Source organism: Protopterus annectens, chromosome 14.part0, assembly GCF_019279795.1.
Source record: "Protopterus annectens isolate FY-2018-M chromosome 14.part0, PAN1.0, whole genome shotgun sequence".
Taxonomy (NCBI): domain Eukaryota; kingdom Metazoa; phylum Chordata; order Ceratodontiformes; family Protopteridae; genus Protopterus; species Protopterus annectens.
Genome location: NC_056748.1, coordinates 1,167,981,581 through 1,168,005,854, shown reverse-complemented (window position 1 = coordinate 1,168,005,854; position 24,274 = coordinate 1,167,981,581).

Below are 24,274 nucleotides of genomic sequence, written 5' to 3'. Positions count from 1 at the left end.
CCCCTGTGTAGTAGGTCAGCCAGGTAATCCAGGATGAGAGGTAGGGAGGGCTGTGCAGTTCTGGCTCCCTTAGCCTGGATCCAGGTGCAAAACCTTTTCCACTTGTCAGCATAAGACTTTCTAGTGCTAGGGTGTCTGGCCTCACGTATAACATCTAGAACTTGTTTGCTTAGATTGGCAGCTTGTGCAGTGGTCAGTGAATAAGCCAGGCTGCCAGATTGAGGGTCTGCAATTGGGGATGCATGAATTCTCCATTCCTCTGGGTCAGGAGTGTTGGGATCGGAGGGAGATGCCATGGTGGCAGTGGTGACAGGCTGTGCAGCGGAGGGTACCAGTGCTGGCATGGCCAGTCTGGGGCAATCTGGATTGTCCTTGGGTTTTCCTACCTTATTTTGAGCATTTCCCCTGTAATGAGCGGTAGAGGGGGGAATGCATAGACTGAGAGGTTGACCCACTGGAAGGATAGAGCATCCACTTTCCAGTCCTTGATGTGAGATTCCCTGGTGCAGAATTTGCTGAGTTGATGGTTGGCGTGGGAAGCAAAGAGGTTGACCTTCAAGGTGTACCACTTCTGGGTTACAAGGGTGAAGGTTCTTTGGTCTAGCTGCTACTCATGTGGGTCCAGAAGATTTCTGCTTAAGTTGCCTGTCAGAGAGTTTAGAGAGCCTGGCAGGAATTGTGCTAACAGGTGGAGTTCCATGACTGAGGCCATGTGCCAAAGGGTCATGGTGAGCCTCCACAGAGGGTACGAGCGAGTCTCTTCCTGCTTGTTGATATACCACATCACAGTGGTATTGTCTGTTTTGATCAGTAAAGGCCCCGGCCCCGGGGAGAGTAGGGGTCTGTAGGCTGTCAGAGCTTGCTGAACAGCTAACATCTCTTTTTGGTTGTATTTGGTTTGGGCTCCATTGGCTCTGAATGCACCTGCTGTCCAGATGTGCACCCCAGGCATAGTCTGATGCATCTGTGGTGATGGTCTGGGTGGAGTGGGGTTGTAAGAAGGGTAGTCTCTTGAGGTTCATAGATTAGTGCTTAGCTAACTGCCCTTGTGAGCCATTTTAAGCCTAGCCAATTATTCCTTGTGAGGCTCAAACCCCACACCTTGTGTTTGCAAGGCAACCACCGTAACCATTAGGCCACCCTCCCAACCCCTCTTGTTGTGGTAGCATGCTACTGCCCACCAAAGAATATCTTTCCTTAAACAAGTTATCATTGTGCTGACACCAAAGGCTTTTTAGGTACCATTGTAGTTTCCTCATATGCGGTCTGGCATATGGAATGAGTAGAATGCAAGAACCCATGAACCCCAGAGCTTGCAAGATTTTCCTTGCAGATAACTGGAGTCTGGTGGCTATTTGAGAGAAGTAGGTTGTCAAGTAGGTTTGTTTTTTCCGGAGTAAGGAATGCCACCTGGGATGCCGTGTCCAGGCTTGCTAGCAGGAATACAATCTTTTGCGTGGGTACTACTTTGGATTTCTTTTCATTGATAGTATACCCTAGGGAGGTCAGTAGTTCCTTTACAAAGGTCAGGTGCTTTAGAAACTTTTCCTGTCTGCCTGAATCAGGCAGTCGTCTAAGTATGGGTAAATTTGAATATTTCATTGTCTGCAAAAAGCAATGGCAGGAGCCAGGTATTTTGTGAAAACTCTGGGAGCAGTGGATAAGCCAAAGGGAAGCACAGATAACTGAAAGTGCAGTGATCCTGCCCTGAAACGTAGATATTTGCTGCAAGATTCCTGATTGATATGCATAGGTAGGCCTCTTTTAGGTCTAGGGTGGCTAACCAAGCATTCTTGGAGGGCATAGGTAGAAGTTGCTGGAGGGTGAACATTTAGAATTTTGTTATCACCAGGAAAATGTTTAGAATGGGTAGATCGAGGATGGGGTGCCAGGTGCCCTCTTTTCTGGGTATCAGGAAGAGTCTGGAGTAGAAACCTTGGCCTACCTGTTCTGCATGAACATGCTCTATTGTCCTCATAGGGAGCAGGGAAAGGACTTGCTTTTTGGCCTCTGGCCACTGGTTTGGGGGAAGATCTGGGAAACATTTTGGGTTGGTAGAGTGTAGAAATAAAATTTGTATCCCTGGGACACTATGTTGAGGACCCAGCGTACATTGGTAATGGGGCCCAGGTGCTTGCATGGAAGGAGAGTTTTCCTCCTAGAGGCAAGAGTGGGTGGGCAGAGGGAGGGGGTGGAAGTGTAAAGTCATTGTGAGTTTTTAGCATGAGAAGGTGGCTTAGCACTCCCTGGTAATGAAGAGGAGGAACTCCATTGCTTAGATATCTGCATTCCCTGGGGCTGCTGTCTGGGGGGCCTGCTTCCCCAGGGTCTGGGCTGAGTTGACCTGGAGGGGACAAGAAAGGACCAGTGTTTGGAGGGGCCATGTCTACTGAACCTCAGTGGCTGGACCTGCAAGAAGTCTTTAACTGTCTGCATAGATTTAGCTTTTTCTTCCATCTTTTTTAAGTCCTCCTCTGCCTTGGTGCCAAATAAGTTGTCTTTGTGCAGTGGTGCATCCAATAATTTGGATTTGACATGGCTTGGCAAGGGCTGTTCTTTTACCCAAGCATGCCTTCTAAGGAAAGAACCAGTGACTGCTGCCCTGCAAGATGCTTCTAGGGCATGAACACCACATTAAATCAGTCTGTTTTTGCTTGTATTTTTGTATTGATTTTGTTTATATGCTTAACTCACAGAAATTTGTTAATTTAGCTGTATTTACCTAGGAGCTTTTCTCCCCGGGCCTCTACTGAAAATGGACATGTATCCAGTTAGACTAGCTCGGTAAACAAATGTAAAATAAATAAATAAAAAAATTATAAGTTGTGCTTAGTTACTTGACTTGCAGAATGCATTAACTCTTGTAACTCTATTTTCTGCACAAGCAGGAAAAGAAGATATTTTTTGTTTGAGGAGTTCCATGGTATGTTGCTGATATTTCAGCATATGGAACTGACAGTTTAGTGTTCTAATAGCAACAGTAGGAGAGTTATATACTTTTTTACCCCATCTGTCAAATGCTTTGGAATCCCTAACTGAGGGGGTGGGATTCTTAGCAGAAGTTGCTTTAATTCCTTTACGTCCTTGAGAGATAACCTTAGGGTCAGCAGTTGGATTTTTGAAAAGAAATTTGTGGGAGTCAGGGACTCTTTAGTACCCGTCAGGTTTCCTGGGAGCAGGAGGGAGGGAGACTGTCAGGAGTCAAACTAGATTCCATAAAACCATCCACAACATCCAGAACAGGATGAATGGCCAGAGGTCTGTGTTGTGGATGATCTAAGAATTCCCAGAGTCTCTTTTTTTGACTGAGGGTAGTCCCGACATTCCCATTGGAAATGCTCCCTTAAGGTATGTAAGGTTGCCCCAAAGGAAAAGTCCTCAGGTGGAGAGGCTGAAGGGATGGATTCCTCTGAATCAGAATCCTCATAAGCTGAGAGGGGCTTCATATCTTCATATTCAGATACATCAGAGTCATCGGAGTCATCAGAGTCCTGTTCAGATAAAACTAATGGGGACAAATCTCTTTTTCTTTTGGAAGGGGTAGCCTGGCTTCCCCTGATAAGCATTACAAGGTCTTCTGCCATTTTAAGCATCTGTGATTGAGGCAAGGAAGCAGGTGCCTGAGATTGGGCCGTCAGTTTCTTGGGTGTGCTTCGTACCCTGAGCCTTAGAAACTCGGTAGTTTTGGAAAGAACGGTTGATGCAAAAGAAGTCATCGGTCTGTGTCGAGAATCTGTAGTGTGAAGTACTTCCTCAGAAGCCGATGCCCACTCAGTGTGGCTCTGGACCCATCCAAGGTAGAGACATCCACAGGATCCTTAGTCTATGAAGAGTCTTATGGCATACCAGACTCCAAAAGGGTCTCAATAGTGGCCTGGAATCCACAGAAGCGGGCTTCAGGAGTTGTGAAAGCAACTGAGGACCAGAGAACTGATGATTAGCTTAATGGAAGCGTTGTCAGCAGTTTTGGACCTGTGCAGTCTGTCTCTGTCTTTATCTTTATGTTTTTTCAGAGGATCTGCTGTCGGATGGCTTACCGAAGCCATATAGGAATTTGAGGACTGAGAGCGAAAATATCTAGCTACAGTAAGGGCCCGACGATGTACAGTTCTGGCATTGAACAAAGCAATAAAGTGACAGCAGGGGACATTGTGGTCTGAGCCTAAGCAAGTAATGCAGTAAAATGAAAATCTCGGTGGTGTATTTTCTTTCCACAGGCAAGACAACTGTTAACTTTTTCTGACATCAGTTATAGCAAGAAAAAGGATCCCCAACAGGGTACTTAGCTTTAGAAGACTTCAACTTTAATTTGGAAATGAAAATCTCAGGTAATGGCCAACCAGGACTCATGCAAACTGCTTCTCCTTTGGGCTCCTCAGTAAGAAAGACTGATGTAATGGCATCGGCTGCCTTAATTTATAAAACTGACGACCTGACATCAGTCCTGGGATGATGGCAACCAACGCAGAAATACTACGCCTCTGGTATTCGGGCTGACTGAGGGCTATCCTGGCAGGGATAATCCAAATGTGATGACTGCAACAGTGAAATGCGAAGAACATCATCCTCTACCATGAAAATGATAGGGCACCCACCTTCCAAGCATGAGGGTGAGGGACCCTGGCACAAAAAAAGAGGAAGATTTCTCTTCTGAGGGGAGGCAAAAAGATCAATCTCTGGAGTACCCCACCAGTGAACTAGATCCAGGAACACATCCCTGTGAAGCATGCACTCATGTGATTGTGTCATGGATTTGCTTAATACATCTGCCACCAAGTTTTGAGCTGAAGGAAGGTACACTGCATGCAGTGAGACTTTGTACTGAGTAGCCAACTCCCATGCCTTGACAGCTAAGCAACAAAAAAGTTTAAATTTTGTGCCCCCTGCTTATTTATGTACCAAAGGACTGTAGTGTTGTCTGTGAGGATGTCAATTGGGTCCTGGAAGAAACACACAGGGTGAAAGGCCTGTAAGGCTAGAATCAGTGCCCTCACTTCCCTGATATTCATGTGTTCTTTCCTCTGAGAGGGGGACCAAAGGCCCTGAACATTTGTGGAAGCAAAGGTTGCTCCCCATCCTAAGTCTGAGGCATCTGTAAAATGTTCCTGTACTGGTTGATGAATTTGAAGGGGTAACCCAGGATCAGACTGAGTTGCTGCATCCACCAACCTAGTTCTGTTTTCAAACAGGGAAGATGAGGAATGGCAGTCTCCAAGGGATGACCATGCTGGGACCAGACTGTTTAGAGAAACCACTGGAACTTCGACATGTGAAGTTTTGCAACATGGGAATTGTAGAGGCCATGAATCCAAGAAGTCTCACAAACTCCCTGGCAGTTATGGAAGAAAGAGTTAGAAGTGATTTCATGAGAGACAGAGCATTCTCTGAAGGAAGAACTACCATCAAGTCTGTCCTAAACCTGCAGCCCAGAAAAATGAGATCCTGACTGAGTGATAGAGTAGATTTTTTTATAATTTATTATGAAGCCCAAGCCTTGCAGAAAAGGAATAGCTAGATTTAGGTGTTGAAGCAGAAGATCTGGACTGCTGGCCAGAAAAAGCAGGTCATCCAGGTAAGGGTAAACTTGAAGACCTTCTAATCTTAGAAAAGCAATGGCTGGGACTAGACACTTTGTGAAGACCCTTGGAGCAGTGGAAAGACTAAAAGGCAAGGCAGAGAACTGAAAGTGCCAAGAACCCACCGAGAAATGTAAGAACTTCCTGAAGTGAAGGTGAATAGAAATATGCATATTAACATCTTTGAGATCCAGTGAAGCTAAGAATGCTTGAGGAGGAACCAGAGGGAGAAGAGTCTGCAGGGACAGCATCCTGAAAGAAGGCACCACCAGGAAGGTATTCAACTTTGAGAGGTCCAAAATGGGTCTCGAAGGACTGTCTTATCTTGGAACCAGGTACATCCTGGAATAATATCCCATTCCTTGCTGACTTAAAGGAATATGCCGGATGGTGCCCTGGAGAGAAAGCTGAGTTAGCAGCTGAGGAAACAGATGCAGTTGATCTGAGGGAGGTTGAGGAATCTTGTGAAAGGGGGATAGAGACTTCCAAATCATGAATTAACCATTTTGAATAATGGATATCACCCAAGAATCCTGAGTGATCTCCTTCCAGGCTGAAAGGGAAATAGAAGGATGGAGAGACAGAGGATAATGACTTGGAAGTTGGAGCTGGATGTCACATAGAGCCCTGTCTGGACTGAAAGGGCTGCTGAGGATATAGAGCAGAAGCCACCGTTTTAGGCTGAGGGGGTCTCCTAACAGATTTATGTGTTCTAGAACCAGAGGGAGCAGAAGAAGAAGATGAAATGAGTTTCAGCAGGGAAGTTTCTATGAAATTTAGGAACTGGAGAAACTAGCAGGTGCTTTAAATCCTGGAGCTCCTTGCCTTTTTCCTTCAGAGTTTTCCAAGGGAGCATCAAACAATTGTGCCTTGATGTCATCTGGGAGAGCCTGTAGATGCAGCCAAGAGTATCTCCTAAGAAAAAAAGCAGAAGCTGCAGCGCTGGAGGACTCTTCTACGGCATCATAGCTGTATTTAATGAAATGTTTAGTGACCTGTGAAAATGCAGCCAAGAGAGAGAGAGAGAGATAAGGACTTGGCCTCTGAGTTAGGAAGCTGGAACAGGGCCTGAGAAGCTTGGGAGAGCAAATCTAGAGAATACCTAGACATGTGAGTCTGGTAATTAATGGCTCTGATTGCCAGGGTGGAAGAGGTGTAAACCTACTTTCCTAATGTTTCTAAAATATTACTTTCTTTGTCTGAGGAAGCAATTTTGTGGAAAGAACAAGCCAAGAGGATTTATCTAAGGTGATAAACACCACAGCAGGATCAGCTGAAGGGCATTTAAAAAGAAATCCACAGTCCTCAGGGACCTTATAAAAATGGTCAGGTCTTTTAGGAGCTGGTGCCTGTGAATCTGGGGTCTTGGAATTTGATGCAAAGACATCTAGGAAAGCATGAAGCACTGGAGGGACAGCTGCAGGTGCCTCCAACTGAAGTAAGCCACAGTATCTCTTGTTTCTCTGAAACTTGGGAAGAATCCCACTTAAAGAATTCCCTCATCTTATTAACTGTCTCTGCAAAAGAGAGTTCTTCCATTGGTGAATCCCCGCCCCCACTGGACTCTTCCTCTGGAGAAGTATATTCCAAGGGGGAAGGAATCTGAGTGGAGTAAGCTAAAGAGTCTTCATCCAAGGAAGACCCCTCTGATTCAGAGCTCTGGGCCGGAAGAGCAGAGAAAGACTCCTGGGAACCCAATGGCACCACAGTGGAAGCGGAGAAGGCAGGGCCAGAAATAGGAGAAGCAGTAGTCATAGGCCAGAGGTTCATCAATGTCTTAAGACCTTGCGAGAAAACATCCCAGTCCAATGTAGGAGTACTAGGTACTCTGGAATGCTTAGTTTTTTGTTTCTGTTTGGCAGGTTTTTCTAGGGCAAGAGTAAGGTCAGGCAAAGGCCTAATGCCCGGAGCTTCTTTTTGCAAGGGAACTGGACCAATTCCTGAATCCTCCAAAATAAATAGCTGTGGTTCCTCCAAATCATCCATACCAGATGTCTGCATCCCCTCGGATGTGCCCAGATCCCCACTCCTAATGACTTCCACTGCGGTTCCCACTGGAGAGACAGACCCTCTCTCCAACCATACCACTGGGTTTTCATCAACCTCAAGGGGTACATAGGAGAGAGAAAGTGCAGCTGAAGAGGACTTGGGTCTAGCTTTGCCTACCTTGCTCTTCAAGGACAGCTCGGAGAAACTCACAGAACCCTCCATCGATTTCCTAGTCAAATGCTTAAGCCTTTGGTTTTCTAGACATAGGTTTAAAGCAGACAGATGACTACATAAAGTCTCAGAGAAGAATTTCTGACAGATAGAACAAGACCAATGGTCATGGGTAAGCCCTAAGCAAAACAAACAGAGCTCATGAGTATCATTATGTGGAATTTGCCTTCCACACCTACACTTGCCCTTTGTGGATGACATGAACAATAACAAAAGGCAGAAGAAACCAAATAAATCCCCAGCACAGTCCATGAAGCTCAGCTGCTATCATGGATTTTAGACAAGACTTCAGATGGTATGAACATTGGCTCTAAATCATTGTCACTGTTGATGTGACACCCCATCCCCATGGCAAAAGTGGTTGAAAATGTGTTGTGGATGCATGGATGGATTTACAAAGTTTGCAGTGATCCCCAGTTGCTGGAAAGCATGAAACAAATTGATACTTTCTTTACTTTATGGATTCAGTCATCCAAGAAGGGAAATCCTCTAAATTCCTGTAGCATCTGGTGTACACCCATCATCATCAACCCCCCTTTTCCCATTTTTCTACATAGGATCAGGCTGTTGTGTCAACCGCAGCCATCTCTTTCTCTATCCAGTGCTACTCTCCTACCTTCTTTGATAGTAATGCCTGACTGTCATAGGTCCTCTCTCACACGATCCCATCCATCTCTTTGCTGGATGCCCTTGTTTCCTCTTGTCTTCCTCCTGTCTGTCCCAAATCTTCTTCACCAAATTGTCTTCTGCTTTCCTGCACATGTACCCAAACCACAGTAATCTGTTCTCTTTGACCTTTTCTGTAACTGGAGCTACTCTGCGGTCTGCTGTTATTTCCTCATTTCTTTATCTGTCCCACAGTGTGCATCCTACCACCCATCTCAGACAATTTATTGCCATCACATCTAGCCTCTTCAACTGCTCTGCCTTCACTGCCCATGATTTGTCCACCTTACTTTTCAGCTTTTCTTGGCATTCTTCTGTCATGCATTATCCCTGACACTGTGCTAGTTGGGTCCAGCCCCTCTGATTCTAGCTTTGACCTTCTCATTCAGGCTTTCCTTCTCTTCAACAACCCTTCCCAGATACTTGAAGCTTTTAACCCATTCTACTATTTTCCCTTCTATCTCAATTCTTAGCTTCTTCTGATTTCCCCCATTTGCTGTCATTACATCTGTCCCACCAGTACTGCGTTTCATCCCATGTGCCTTCATTTTTGCATTCCATTCCATTTCCCTATCCTTTGCTGAAGTACTTAGTCTGTCTGTATAGCCACATCATCTGCATACGGTAACATTGTTGATTTGACCTCTCTGGCATGTTATCTCATGTAGTCCATCAACTATATGAACAGCAATGGGTACAGAGCTGAACCCTGATGCACACCCACTCCCACTAAGAACCCCTCTGTGAGAATGAATACTGTTCATACTTGAGTCACTGAGCCCTTGTACATAGCCAACACTAATTCTGCCACTGTTTCTAGGACTATGAACCAATGCAGAACTGCCCAAATCAACTTTCTTTCTCCAAGTCTTGGTATGCCTAGTTGGAGTCTTTCCTCATGTCTAGCGTTTTTCAAGTATCTGTCTCATTGCAAGCAATGGGTCAGCTGTGCTGCAGCATGATCTAAATCCAAACTGCCCAGCTGTCATCGTACTTTCTGCTAATCTGTGTATTTGTTTTTGAATCACTCTTTCCATAACTTTCATGTAGTATGATCGGAGTTTGATACCTCTAGTCTTCCCACAGTTGTGAATGCCGCCTATGTTCTTTAACAGTGGCACTAGTATGCTTGTTCTCCAGTCATGTGGAATACGCTTTTCTCTCCATATTGTTATGAGTACCCTCAGCAGCCATTACTGCCTGATCCCACCCACCATATTTATCATATCTGCTATGACCTAATCTGGGCCTGCTCCTTTCCCTGTCTTCATTTCCTTTAGTGCTAATCTTACATTTTCTATGGTGGGCTTCTCCTTTGCTTTCATTGCAGGCTGTGTCTAAGAAAGAACAGCTTATGTGGGGGTTTCTTCATTCAGAAGCTACTGGAAGTGCTCTCTTCATCCGCCTCTGATGTCCTCTGGACTGGTGAACACATTGTTGCTGGCATCCTTTATGAAGGCTGACTATCTTCTTTATCATTCAGTCTGCCTTGCAACCATTACAAACATAAATTTGCTGAACCCTCTCAGACATACTGTGAATGCATATTGGAAGATTTGAAATAGAAAACCACAGCTGAGATGGGAGGGTGGCCTAATGGTTAAGGTGTTTGCCTTACAAACACAAGGTGCAGGGTTTGAGTCTCACAAGGAATAATTGGCTAGGCTTAAAATGGCTCACAAGGGCAATTAGCTTAGTACTAACCAATGAAATGGGCAGTCACTGACTGTTTTACAGAATCATAGGAATCTTGTGGACTGTCAACAAGCACATCCAGTCTCTTCTGGATAGACCACGCAGAATGACTCTTTGGGACTGGTATCAGAAATATCTGGAATAGCATGCATGTCTCTGCTGATCCTGTAGGACTTCTGAAAGGCTCTTTTCTTTACAAAGTTTAACACTGGATGTCTGAAATCTCTTTTTCACAGAAAGGGTTGTGTCATCATGGCATGGAGTAACAGAATTGGTGTTGGAAATTCCAAAATGTACTCAAGAGGGCATGGGATAGCTAGAAAAAGGATAAAGGGAAAGCTAGAGGTATAGGGGAGGCAGAATATAAAGCACTTAATAGGGCAGACTAAACATGTTTATTGTCTGCATCTGACATTAAGCAATTATAATTTAATGTTCGTTCTGTGAAGATAAACAGAAGATAAGAAGAGGCAAGACCCATGCCCGACTCCTAAATTTTTTAGACTCAAGTTTGACATTTGTTGTCACACTACAGTAACACTTTAGATTTATTGACCTTCATACTATCCTGAAAGGGCCATCTAAACACAAACTTATCTGTTTCTTGTGTAAATCTCAAAAAAGTAGGCAACATCCTCATAAAACAATTAAAATTTTTAACTGACACGTAAAAGTCTTAGTCATTTTATCCCGTGTGCCTCTGTTACAGGAGGTTTGGGAGGTCACTCATTGGAAGTTCTAGCTTGGCTGGAGTTTTCATTTAGTTTTTTCTGATTGTTTTTTCAGTGTGACCTTCTAACTCTTTGTTTTACTAGGATCCGAGACATTTGCACTGGGTTCTCTTTTCTTAGGGTGCACTGCACTGCATATTTACTCAGGAAATCAGATTGATTAAGGATGGCTTAACTTTAATCTCCACCCCATGCATTTTAATTTCCTGACAGTATAAATCACTTCTAAGTCTTTCTAACTGCCACCGTATGACATTCCATTTTGAGGAAATGCCATTTCCCTAATCAAGTGAGAAGAATGTGCTACCCCTGCTTTTTAAAGAATGCAGTGACTTCATCTGATTGACTCTTATTAAAAATACATGATTATCAGTGACATTAAAAATATGTGACTAGACTAGTGGAACTGTGTCCTTACCTGAACACCAAACATTCAGCTTGGTTCACCTATGAAAGCCTGTAGTTCTCATTACATCATTTCAATGGAACAATCAGAAAGACAGTCTACCAAAACACTTTGTTTCTGCACATATACAACTGATACTGTAATGCCATTCATAGATTCAACGATTGTTACTAGGCTAACAACCCAGGGGGCCTTTCAAAGCCTAGCCACGTTTTCCCAAAAGAATAATGATGTCCTGGATCAATAGGACATTGAAGGCCAGACATTTATAAACTACCTCTGTCCATAAGGGACATAGGTGTCAGGCCTGGTGTAAACTTCCTATTCCCCATATACTAGTCTAGGTTGCTCTTAAATTGGTTAATAGAAAAACTCAGCTTCACTTGGATGGGAAAGCTGTTCCATAGGAGGGGCAGTCTCTGGGACACATCTGTCTCTCCAGCACGTTCTGCTCAAGTCACAGACAAAATTCTGGTCTCTAGACCTTGTGTTTTTGGTGCTGTTTGACTTACAAATATGCAGGAGATTCACAAGTATGGGGTTTGCAGATGCCTTGTAAGCCAGGCATAGCTCACCTCTCAGCAATCTATAGGAGACTGAGTAGAGGGAAAGGGCTTTAAGGTGTTCTGCATAAGGGCAGGTTTGTTATGCTTTGTATTCTTTTTATAAAGAACCTCTGAGGTCGCTCTAGTTGCTGCATATGCCTGGTCAGGTACACACCGATGGGAGTACTGTACTCTATGACTAGTCCAATAAGGGCCGAGACCAGTGGGATAATGTACCCTTTGGACCTAGATGCTATGCCTTTAGTTACAAGGTATTCAGCATAAAAGGATTTCCTCATCACTGTGGCCACATGGTGGTGAAGGTTAAGACTACTATCTATGTGCGTACCTATTCAGCATGACAGCAGAGTTATCTGGAAATGTCACTTTAATTCATCAGTTCTGCAAGTGTACTTACCCACATTTAGAAAAGGAAGGGTAAGTATCAGAACAAGCAGCAATTGGACCTTACATTCCAACTCTCAAAACACTGCTGAAGATCAGGTGGCAATGAACAGACTCTTCCTTCTTATTAAAGGTAAAAGCAGCTGCAATACTCATATCCTTCCTTTAGAAGAGTCGTGTGTGTGTGTGTATCCTGCCAAGCTATGACGTTTAAACGAACAGATTACAATATAGCACATTATCTTGTCACTGCACACATCTTGCTTTATAAACGTCATGTCGTTAATATCTCTAATGTTGTGAAATAACTTCACTGCACCATTGTTATATGGGCTCTCTGTATTACTTGATTTGTCACTGTGACTGCGCACCTTTTTACTTCACTCTTATCTGTCTTCTATCTTATCTGACTTGTGGTTTTGAAGATTTGTTTTGCAGTAAAGCTAGTAAAAGGCAAAAAGCATTTTTCTGCACCTGCTACAGATATTAAACTATGAATTACGATCCCAAGTTAAAGTGATTGACAAGTAATTAATTGTTTGTAAAAATATATGTATATCATTACTAAAGGCACTATTATATTTTGTCAAGAGTACAGTAAGGACAAGGGAGATTTTCCTTTGTATTGAAAATATTGATCTGTAACCCTGTAAGAGTTGACCTGCGTGCTTCTACCACAATGGCCATTCACCACTAGTATTGCGAATCACAGGGCAGTTTCATTCCTTAGTGAACGTATAGTGCAACGAGCATCCATAGTAAACTCTAGTAAATGTGTTTAAGACTACTGTATCAGCCAACAGCCCACCACAGTAGTAGACTAGAATGTGCTATCTCTACATTCTGTTATGTTTTGTAAAGGCGGTGTGTGGGGTAATGATGACATGAAATCTTAAGGTTAGGCTACAAAACATTCTATTTGATCACTGGCTTCTGTGAGCCTATCAAACTATAATAAAGGACATATAATAAAGCTCACAACAGTGACTGCTTTCTATGCAATAGCAACACCTTTTCTCTGCAAATAACAAAACACACTCACTATACCAGATTCCAAAATTCTTGGTGTGACAAAGTACTAGGATAAGGCTTTAATGTGGCCCTTGTAGGATATGTTGTTTGTCCCCTGTATTCTTCTTGTGAGGTACCTCTGTAGATGCTCCTGTTGTCGCATGTGCCTGTTGAGGTGCACACTGAAGTGGGTGTTGTACTCAATGATTGGTCTGATAAGGAGTGAGCACAGCATAACAATGGCATCCTTGCATTTAGGTGACATACCCTTGCTAAGCTGCACAGAGTAGAATGATTTCTTTACTGCCATACACACATGATGGTCAAAGGCCAGATTAATGTCCACGTGCATTCCCAAATCCCTGACCACTAGGCCTGTTCTTAGGGGTGTATTGCCAATGTGGTAGTTCCCAGAGGTAGGTCTCTTCCCAAAAGACACTACTATGCACTTCTTAATACTGAGTTTTAGACCATGTCTCTGGTACCAGTTAATGGCTTGTGTCAAGCATTCTTGAAAGATATTTCTGTCTTTGGGGGATTCTGTGACTGCACCTAGTTTACAATTATCTACATATTTGGTTAGCCAGAAGCCCTTGATGTTGACATGGACTTCGGTGAAGTAGATTCCTTAAGTGGGCAGCCCCGACACTGAGACTTGAGCAAATCTGCTAGTGACTGCTCTTTTTGTAAAAAAAAAAAAAAACTTTATTGGGTCCTATACGGGTTTATACCTAATTTTATGAGTTTGTCTACAATGCCCAAATGGGGTATTGTGTGTAATGCATTGGTCAGTTCAAGCAAGGCAATATGCACCACAAAAAATGAACAATGAAATAAATAATAGTTGTACAACACAGAAATACAAACAAAATAACTATAAACCAGTAATTTATTAGAACTTGTTAGTGCTTTCATCCCTTTAAAATTCTTCATCAGGCTAAATTACTTACCTCAGAAATAACTTAAATAACAAAATCAAGTTATCCCATGTCCAATCACATGACCTAATGTCTCATACTTCTTCTCTTTAAATACACTTTAAAACTTTAATAGCTCAGGACTCAATGACAAAGAAAATTTTAAAGTATGCTTAAAGAGAAGAAAACCCTTTGTTTAAAGAAGAATCCAGGAGTTTCACCTTAACATACTCTGAAGTGGGCTGTGAATATATCCAAACATACATCCTGATCACAGAACTTGTAGCAGCTGCCCAGTAAGAAGCTTCTACTGCATCACGACTGCATTTGATGCTATGTCTTGCTACTTCCGAAGCCTGATTCACCATATAGACAGCCTGTTGTTTACTGCAGGTTCCTCATGAGTGGATAGTATTTTATTTAAATTGCCCAGAATAAGCACACATTATTTAGTTATTTGAGTCTGATAGCTGAGAGCTCTAAAGGCCAGGGTAGAAGACATATAAACCTTTTTCCTCAGTCTGTCCTTACTGCCTTTATCAGAAGTGAGAGCATTAGCAGCAGTCAGTAACTTAGAGACCTTGTCTGTGGACATAAAAGGATCTGCCACACGTTTTGTGTACAGAATTTCAGATACTCTGGTACCTTATAAAACCTGTCAGGCCTTTTAGGAGCTGGCGGTTGGGAGTCTGGTGCAGTGGAAGCAGATGCAAATGCATTAAGTAAAGCCTCCAGAACAGGAGGCATAAAAGCATGTTATAGTACCTCTGCTGAACTTCAAACATTTGTTTAGATTCCCATTCAAAGGGCTTCATCATATTAACAATAGTTTCCACAAATTAAGCTTTTTCAACAGGGTGTCAGGAGACAAGGAATCTTCATCATCTGAGGCCATTTGACCTGGTGAATGAATCTGGGATTAGTAACCCAAGGAGTGCTCATCCAAGTCTTATCTTCTTTGGCCTCGGAAGAAGTGTCTAAGTGCCTCTTTTGGGGGATTGAAAAGAGAAGGAGTGGTAGTAGCAGGCCCTACAAAAGGCTGGCAGCCTAAGTGCCATTATGGCACTAAATATGCCATGTGAAAAATCTATCCACTCCTTTCTTTGGATGTCTGAGGAAAGAAACATTTTTAGTCTTTTGTTTCTTTTTTCTAGGTGGGATGCCCACTTTCACTAATTGTGGATGCTCTGACCCCAAACAAATCTCAATGAGAAACCTGGGAATTTCCTTTCTAATGAGGATCTACAGTATGCCTTTGGGCCCTTCAGAAATGATTAAGCAGGGTTCTCCATTTTCACCATCAATGGCAGCTTCAGTTGTTTCAGACCTGTGAACCTCAGATATCATATTGGCCTCTGGTGGGGTCATTGTAGTGGAGTCTGAGCAGACATTCGGTGTACCACAGGTTCCAAGACCTCTACAGGTTTATCAGAGTCCAGCAAACACACACACACACACACACACACACACACACACGCACACATGCATGCACAAACATGGACATACATACACAAAAACATATCTATATATAAAATCTACATTATATATTTATACATGTATCGGATTACATTTTTTTACATTGTTAATTAACTTTCCATCATTACTGATGAACTTTTTCAACAAACAGCTAACAAAATAAACAGTACCTTACTAAAGTGAATGCAAGTTTAAATAAATAGATTACATTTGCAATCCATCCCCCCATAATGTGGGGGCTATGCCAACATGTCCTCAGAAGTTAAATACACTAACACCATGGTCACATCACCATGGAGAATGAGGATAACTCCTGAAATTATATTACAGTTGACTGTTGCATTTCAAAGGTAATATAATTTAATCACTGAAATTACCGACAAAATTTACCATATATGCGCCAAGTCCAAATCTACTGCACCTTATGTATAGATAGGTAGAGATAGTTATATGGAAACATTCCATATAGTCAATGGTTTGTAATGTTGATATTTTTAATGATATAAAAATCATATGATTACTTCTGCTGGCATTTGAGAGTTGATATCCATCATTTGCAGGGGATGTAGGCATGCAGGGGAGACTGTCTCCCTGCAAAAAAGTAAGCTGTTTTTTAATTTTACATATATATATATATATATATATATATATATATATATATATATATATATATATATACACACAAACACACACACATACTCAAACATACACACGCACATACTCAAAGGTGTGGGTGTGCATGAAGTGAAATTCACTTAAAAAAACACTAAAAGATTGAACACCATGCTTCCCAATTTACTGCTTTTGCATCCGAGTCACAGTTAAGATTTTGCTCTCTCTGTGCTCTTTCTGTTGAGTTTCACACTTCTGAATATTTAGTTTCTTGGAAAATTCAATTTGAATTGCACACACTGCATTCATTCAGTTTAATAAAAAGCAACTACAATGTTATAGCTGTCATGTTATTAAAAATATAAAGTACTCATGTTACTGCCATAGGGTCTTTCTATTCAATATCTCATTAATAAATAGAAAATTATTACAAAATTCTTATCAAATTACGTGGTTATAGCAGGTGAAATGATGGGGGTCCTTGAGTAGTACAAATGACTTTTGTAGGGTTAGGCCATCACAAAATGGTTAAAAATCTCCACCTGCAACTAGCTTTTTAGGTAAATAGATGCACATTCAGCTCACAAAAACATTCCTGACATGATTAATTTCTTTCATTAATTCGAGTTCCGCTGTGGCGACCCCTAACCGGGAAAAGCCGAAAAGACAAACAACAATCTTTGTAAGCTAGATAAGCCCTCATAGACACAGTTATCTATTTTCAAAGAATTTCAGAAAACTTTCTTTAGTTAGGAAATGTGTTGAGATGCAAACTGAAAAGTAAACATCAAACTCAGGCCAACAGTAAAGGGCTCCTTAGCCCAGTCTGCTCAAACACTACGTGCAACAATGTTATCTGACCATTACTTACTCTCTTCTCCCTGAGATCCTAAATGACCATCATTATTTGTGCCAATCTCAGGGTTGTGATAAGTACTAACTATATCTAGAGGATACTAAATAACTCATTCTCAGTGTTGTGATGTTAACTTTATCCACATATTGTCCTGGCCAGCACAGCCTATCCCAGCATGCAGCAAGTGAACTTGATGGACCCAATCCTGCACAGGAGAGGAGTCAGTCACAGAGCACAAGCAGCCACACACAATTATACCTCCTCTGGCATCCCCACACATCTATAGACAGTTTAAATGATTGCTAGTTCATCTATGGACATAGCTCTGAGATGTGTGAAGAAACCTGAAATCCTTGCACAAACTCATGTGTATAAAGGAAGGGCACGCAGACTCCACATTGAAGGCATCCTAGTTGGAACTAGGGAACTAAGTTTTGTAAGGAAGCATCTGTATCACCCTTCTACGTAAACTGTATTAAAAAAGGGCCAAACATTTATATATACATTTTGCACTTTTTCACAATGTAATATATACATTTTGCACTTTTTCACAATGTAATAAGCTCCACCTCTTTGGAGTCACTGTAAATGGGGAATGCTCTTGAATTACTGTTACTGTCTCACCCATTGACAGTTTCACTTACTTATCACTGCTGTATGTATTTATTTATTTTTGTTAGCTGGATAGACTCGGAAGGTCCACAGATCCTGCATGTAAGGCTAACCACAATTAGTTAAAGTTTTTGAGCTATATTTTGCACGTGACAAAATCTACTCTATAATTTAAAGAAAGGCTACCAACTGTTTCCAAGAAATATCTGCTTAGCATTCTACAACATCATTGATGTAATTCTTCCTGTTCATCTCAGTTGTGGGTTGCATGCTGGGGGTTACAAATTCTGTATCTGAGATTCTGGATACACATTGCTAATACAAATGCAGAACACCACCATGAAAACATATATACACATTTTTTTCTTGGAGAACAACTTTTCAGTTCCAAGTCAGTGTTCTTTAAGTGCTGCATAAAGACATAGCATGCAGACATGCTTTAATGTGCATCAGTCCTATAAGACATTTAAGCTGGTTTCTTTCAATACAGTTTCCTATAAAAATGTTTTATAAATGAAACTAATAGACTGTGCTTTATACTGTGAATGTAAAACAAACTAGGATTGCCTCATGATATAGGGATATGTGGTCTATACAATTCTTACACAATCACTGTAAAAAAATATATATAGGATTGATGCCTGGCCACCTTATAAGGGAAACAGTTTAGTTCCAGTACACCTGTCACAACAGTGGCAACAAAGTTGAGAAAATGCAATCCTGTAAGCTACTACATGGTAACATGGGATAATAGCTGAATGAGCTGTTCCGACCTCATATATTATAAGTGGTACTCCTCTTGAAACAGATACGGTCATAAGATACTTTGTTACTTATGTACAGTTCCCACCTCATATATTATAAGTGGTACTCCTCTTGAAACAGATACAGTCATAAGATACTTTGTTACTTATGTGCAGTTCCCACCTCATGTATTATAAGGCGTTCTCCTCTTGAAACAGATACGGTCATAAGATACTCAGTTACTTATGTACAAAATTCACTCTCTCATTCAATCATCATGTTTCCATCATAGTTGTGAAATCCATCGATCTGGCTGAGATGTTTTCCAAAAGAATATGTTTAAGATCCAAAGAAGTCGTCCTACCACTGTACATTTCCTTTATCAGACCAACCACCCCTTTGGTATATACAAAATCCAAGCATAGCGCTCAACTGAAAAGACCCCAATGATTTCTTACAAACAAAAGTAAAGTTCTCAAATCCTCTGACTATTCCGCACAGCATACCACAACTGTCTTTATACTGTGTAACCAACTTCCTGTTTTGAGATGACCTGTGTCTCACTTTTCACGCCATGAAAGACCCAATCCTATTTGACCTCCTATTTGAGACCTAAATCAACACCAACAAATAAACATGATTCACTGGTTGGATAAGTTTCTAAATCAACATATGCACAGCATATGGAGTAACTTACCACTGCAGATGGGTAGACAAATGTTACAGGTCACCATGTAAGGCAAGGACTTATAATTGTGTCACCTTAAACAATAATTAGGCCTCTTATGTTCGCCTAGTATTCCTTTATTCCTCTGAAAGGTTAGAAGCAATTCTCTTGGCAACCAAATTCCCTCTTAAGTGTTTTTAGGTTGATGTTCCAGTTCTTCGTTAAAGGCTCCACAGTTGCTGTATAACATTTATTTGGCAAACCTTACAGGACTAGACAGATCTTTACATACATCAATACAAATAAAACAAGCAGATCACGTGTGCTGATCCTGACAAAAATCTCAGCAAGAACAAACATTTGTGCTAATCCAAAATTTGCTTACCTGATGTAAAACAAACCAATAATCTCCTAAACCCCACCAAAGTAATCCACACATGAAAAGAAGGCCAAGCAAGAAATTCTATTAAAAAACTAGTTGATTGATTTCATTCTAAAAAAATAACAGACTTCTTTCAAAAAAAATTAACAGACTTCTTCAGAACCAAATTTCAAATGATTTGTTACTTATTTTTGTTACTTCTTCAGGTATCAAGGAATTACAGCGAGACAGCAAACAGACAGAGTCACACAAAGAAACCTGCACAGGAATGCTTTAATCTTGATCTCGGTTATTCCTGAGACATCTTCTAACGTAATTACTTTAAAATTAACCACAGGACAGGTATATAAAAAAGTTAGTTACTGGGTTTTACCTCATAGCCATTAAGAAATAACTTTCAGTCACTGCAAAGGTATCACTTTTAATGTCTCTACAGGACTTCACTTATCCATCCATAAGCAGATGCGGCTGTCTGGTTTAAAGTGCAGAAGAAATATGACCATAACATCAGTTTCCATTACACTACCTTTCCCAAGTTAAACACATTCAGTTACTGCTACTTCAAGTTATCTTTCTTTTTCTGTCTCCTAGCATCTTCCTCCTTCACCCATTTCAGCTGCTATTACATTTCATTAATGAATCTATCACACATCTTTATCTCAAAACACTTCACAAAAGTAATAAAAGGAACTGATATGTAAAAACATACTGTAGCTGGGAAAGCAGTTATGGAATGGAAATGCTACGTCTGACTAATAATGGGAACTACAAGAGACACCACACAGAAAGGGTCTACTTCAGTAGACCAAAAGTTCACTTACCCAACTTTCAGTTAGCCAAGATGTAAAGGCCAACAACTGCAGAACAATGACATCCCAGAACATAGACTTCCCACGCCAGGTAAGTAACCATTTGGCCATCCTGAAAAAATAGTAAAACCGAAAGAAAGTAAACCCAGCCCCCCCCCCCCCAACTAAATATACCAACTCCGAGATTGCACTACCGGGGATAAGGGTCAAAGTTCAACCGGGTGGCAAGCAGTTACTTACCTGGAGTGAGAAATCGGTTTTCTGGGATGTCGGTATTCTGTGGTTGGCCTTTTCATTTTGGCTAACAAAGTCGGGTCAGTGAATTTTCGGTCTACTGAAGTAGAACCAGCAGGAATGCTTCCTGCAAAAAATATTCAAACTTATAAACTCTTTAGAAATGCTCCTTTTCCTGTATAAATACTTTAATCAGCAAACAGCAAATATGTAATGAGAAATAGTAACAAGCATAACGTTGAAGGAGATTCTATGTTAGTTTACCCTTTAATAAACGCTACTATTTGGTTTTAAAGGGTGTCTATCTGCGACTTTCTGTGGATTTACTATACTCAGCGACCAGTCCCATTGTGCTTGTTACTATTTCTTTGGTGTTTGGTTATCGTTTGGATTTTTTCAAATATGTAATGAGCATTAAGAAATGACATGCAGTAAAATAAAACTCACTACAGAGAGGAAAACTACTGCAATGAAAACATGCTCAGTTGTGTAAAATAAGTAGAAAAAAGCTGACAAAAAAACTGCATATACTTAAAATAAAAAACACTAAACTTAGCCATTCAGTAACTTCCTTAAAGTTCTGCTAATGCTGATTATGTTTCCAAAGCAATGCATGCTGCTCAGTAAAACTGTGACTGTTACTACAAAGAGTTAATGCTATTACCTTTGACTTACAACATTTTTGTAACAGTAGGCCACTTAACCACTTGAAAAGGGAGTTTGGACTCGAGTAGTTGTCATACCAATTAAAAAAAAAGCTTGGTCTTCTTGTTCTCAAACATCAAATATAATTTTCCCTTGAAACTAGTTTTATGCACTGCCTCTGTGTTAAACAGGAAAAAAATCATTTTCTAAGGCAAAAGGCATATTGATTCTATGATCAATTAAATAAGTCTTTACATCAGAAGTCCTGTATTCAGAACTTCTTTGTACATGCATGCATTTAATAAGAGGAAGTTTGCTCAAAGAAGAAAATGCAAATTAATGTAAAATAAAACAGAACATTCTAAGTTAGGACTATATTTATGGCAAAATATCACGCATGATGCTGTAGAACCATATGCCAGAGTCTGTGTAACCAGCCCTGTGATCTTAAAAATACCATCCAAATCATAAAATGCACTAATATAGAAAATGTCACAGACCCGAGTCTAATAATTAAATACATTTAACACCAAAAGTGATTCAAATCATACAACAAACCCCATAAATAAAATATTTTCAAATTTATTGCAAATATATGCCTTTTTGTTTCTCACTTCATCTAGGACTGAAACCAAATGATGGACATTTGGGACACACTAGTGTCCCTTAGCCCTTGGATAAACGGTTTCAGTACCTGGAACCATGACTTGAAGATCTGCTTCTAGATGCTACAAATATAAACAGCTAAATCTGCTGATTCCAGTATATTTTGATAAAGATCAATGGGCCTTGTTCATTTGGAAAAGCACCAAAACAGCAACTACAAAAATATCATACTTCTGGAGGCAGGCAGTACAGCGGTCCATATATGCTCAAAGTGCACGGTTTTACCTATTTCACTTTGTCTTCTGTTTGTTCTGCTGCTGAGCTTTAGTTCTTCAATCAGTTTCTGAAGGGAGTTCTTCATTTGGAGACTAGAGGTAGACCATGCCCCACTCTACACAACCTTAACTTTGTAAAAGAAAAAATGATTTTACCCCTTTTGAACTTGAACATGTCTTATGTATTTGTTTTAGAAAACTTGTTTTGGTGGTCAGTGGTCATTACTTAAGTAAAAATATTAGTGCTGCAGACCTTCATGTGTAAAGAATCCTATACATCCATGCATACGGATAGGATAGCAATTCAGACCACCCCCTCTTAATTCCTTCCTGAGTTCAGCACTGGCTTTGAAATAAACTATTTATCTACCATTTTTTTTTTATCCCAAGCCTTCAAATAACAGTGCTTAGTATGGATGTACAAAAAAATAGTTATTACATTGAAATAAACAGATTATGCCATGAAAGCAGGGCAGGCCACTCGCCAAGCAAACTCTCTCTAAATGGATAGTAAACTTTATCCCCTGCCATTATGATCACCATGCAGTAGGTTAAACTTCAATTCTTTGGAACAGCAGCTATCACTGTTGCCTTTTTCCAGAAATGGGTCACCAGGAAGTACCTGTTAGGTAGTATTAGTGCAGCAACTTACAATTCTTCTAATGACTGTAAACAAGATATACAATCTTGTAGCACAGCAGGTTTGTCACAGAATTTTTGCAGGGAATGTGGGTTCTACCATCCTGCATTTGATTCCAGGTTATCTACTACTTTATTACCCTTCCCAAGAATTATGAATAGTACTATGACAGTGACCCTTATAAGGAACACAACCCCAACTATTTGAGCATACTCAACATAACAGTAGGCATTACAATCTAAGAATCAGTGTTGCAGTATAGCCTACCTCCCGTTCACACCAAAAGGCCTTTCCTTTCTTATTTAAATTGAGTTTGAATGCAGTAGTATAGTCCTAATCTGCATTCTGGTATAGCATCCTTTGAGGGAGCAGTTATTAAACACGAACCTGAGTAGTTCAACTTCCCCTCTTCACTCCAAAGTGAAGCCGACAGTATGGGTTCCTCCTGGATTTCACAAAGCCTGTAAAATAGAGTATAATCATTGAAGGGGTGAGACTAAATTCTAGAATTATATCATAGCCTTATAGACAGCATGCTGCTACAACCCATGAAAATTATGCCCAAAGATGGCTGCCTCAACACAAAAAAGGCTTTAGAAGAAAATGGCATGGAATGTTTTTTGTTTTTTTAATTCCTAGCTTATTCAGCTTGGGAAGATAGTTCTCTTTTAATCACTAGTCAGGAAATATTAATTCTGGATGAAATTCTTTGAAATCATCAAAAGAGATTAAAAACTCATGTGTGAATAACAGGATAATGAAGGATCGTGCATTCACTGGACAGTGGATATGATTGTTTTAAAGGTAACACTGGACAGATGAGAAAAAATGATATTCTGCACTAAGATAACAGGTTCTGAGCAAAGTACAGTACTGCTGACAGGTTAAAAAAACAAGGTTCACTAGAAGAAAGTAAGCCTGGAGTGGAGTTATGGTACTGGATTACTATAACAAAGTATGCCTAAATACCAGGTGTGATGCTGGCTGAGTATAGCAAATTACAAATGTACATCACATGTGTCACTATAACAAAGTACACCTGTAGTTCTGATGTGTCACTATAACAAAGTAAGCTTGGACACTAGGTGAGACGCTAGCTCACTATAACAAAGTAAGCCTATACATGAAGTGTGTCACTACAACAAAGTAAGCCTGTACATCAGGTGTGTCACTATAACAAAGAAAGTCTGTACATCAGGTGTGTCACTATAATAAAGAAAGCCTGTACATCAGGTTTGTCACTATATCAAAGTAAGCTTCAACACTAGGTATGACGCTGGCTCACTAGAACAAAGTAAGCCTGTACATCAGGCGTTTCACTACAACAAAGTAAACCTGGACACCGGATGTGATGCTAGTTCACTATAACAAAGTAAATATAAACACTAGGTGTTATGCTGGTTCACTATGATGCAGTAAGCCTGGACACCCTGTGCGTCACTATAACAAAGTAAGCCTGTGTGTGAGGACTCTCATTGAAACAAAGTAAGTCTGAACATCTGGTGTGCCACTATAACAAAGGAAGCCTGTACATCAGGTGTGTC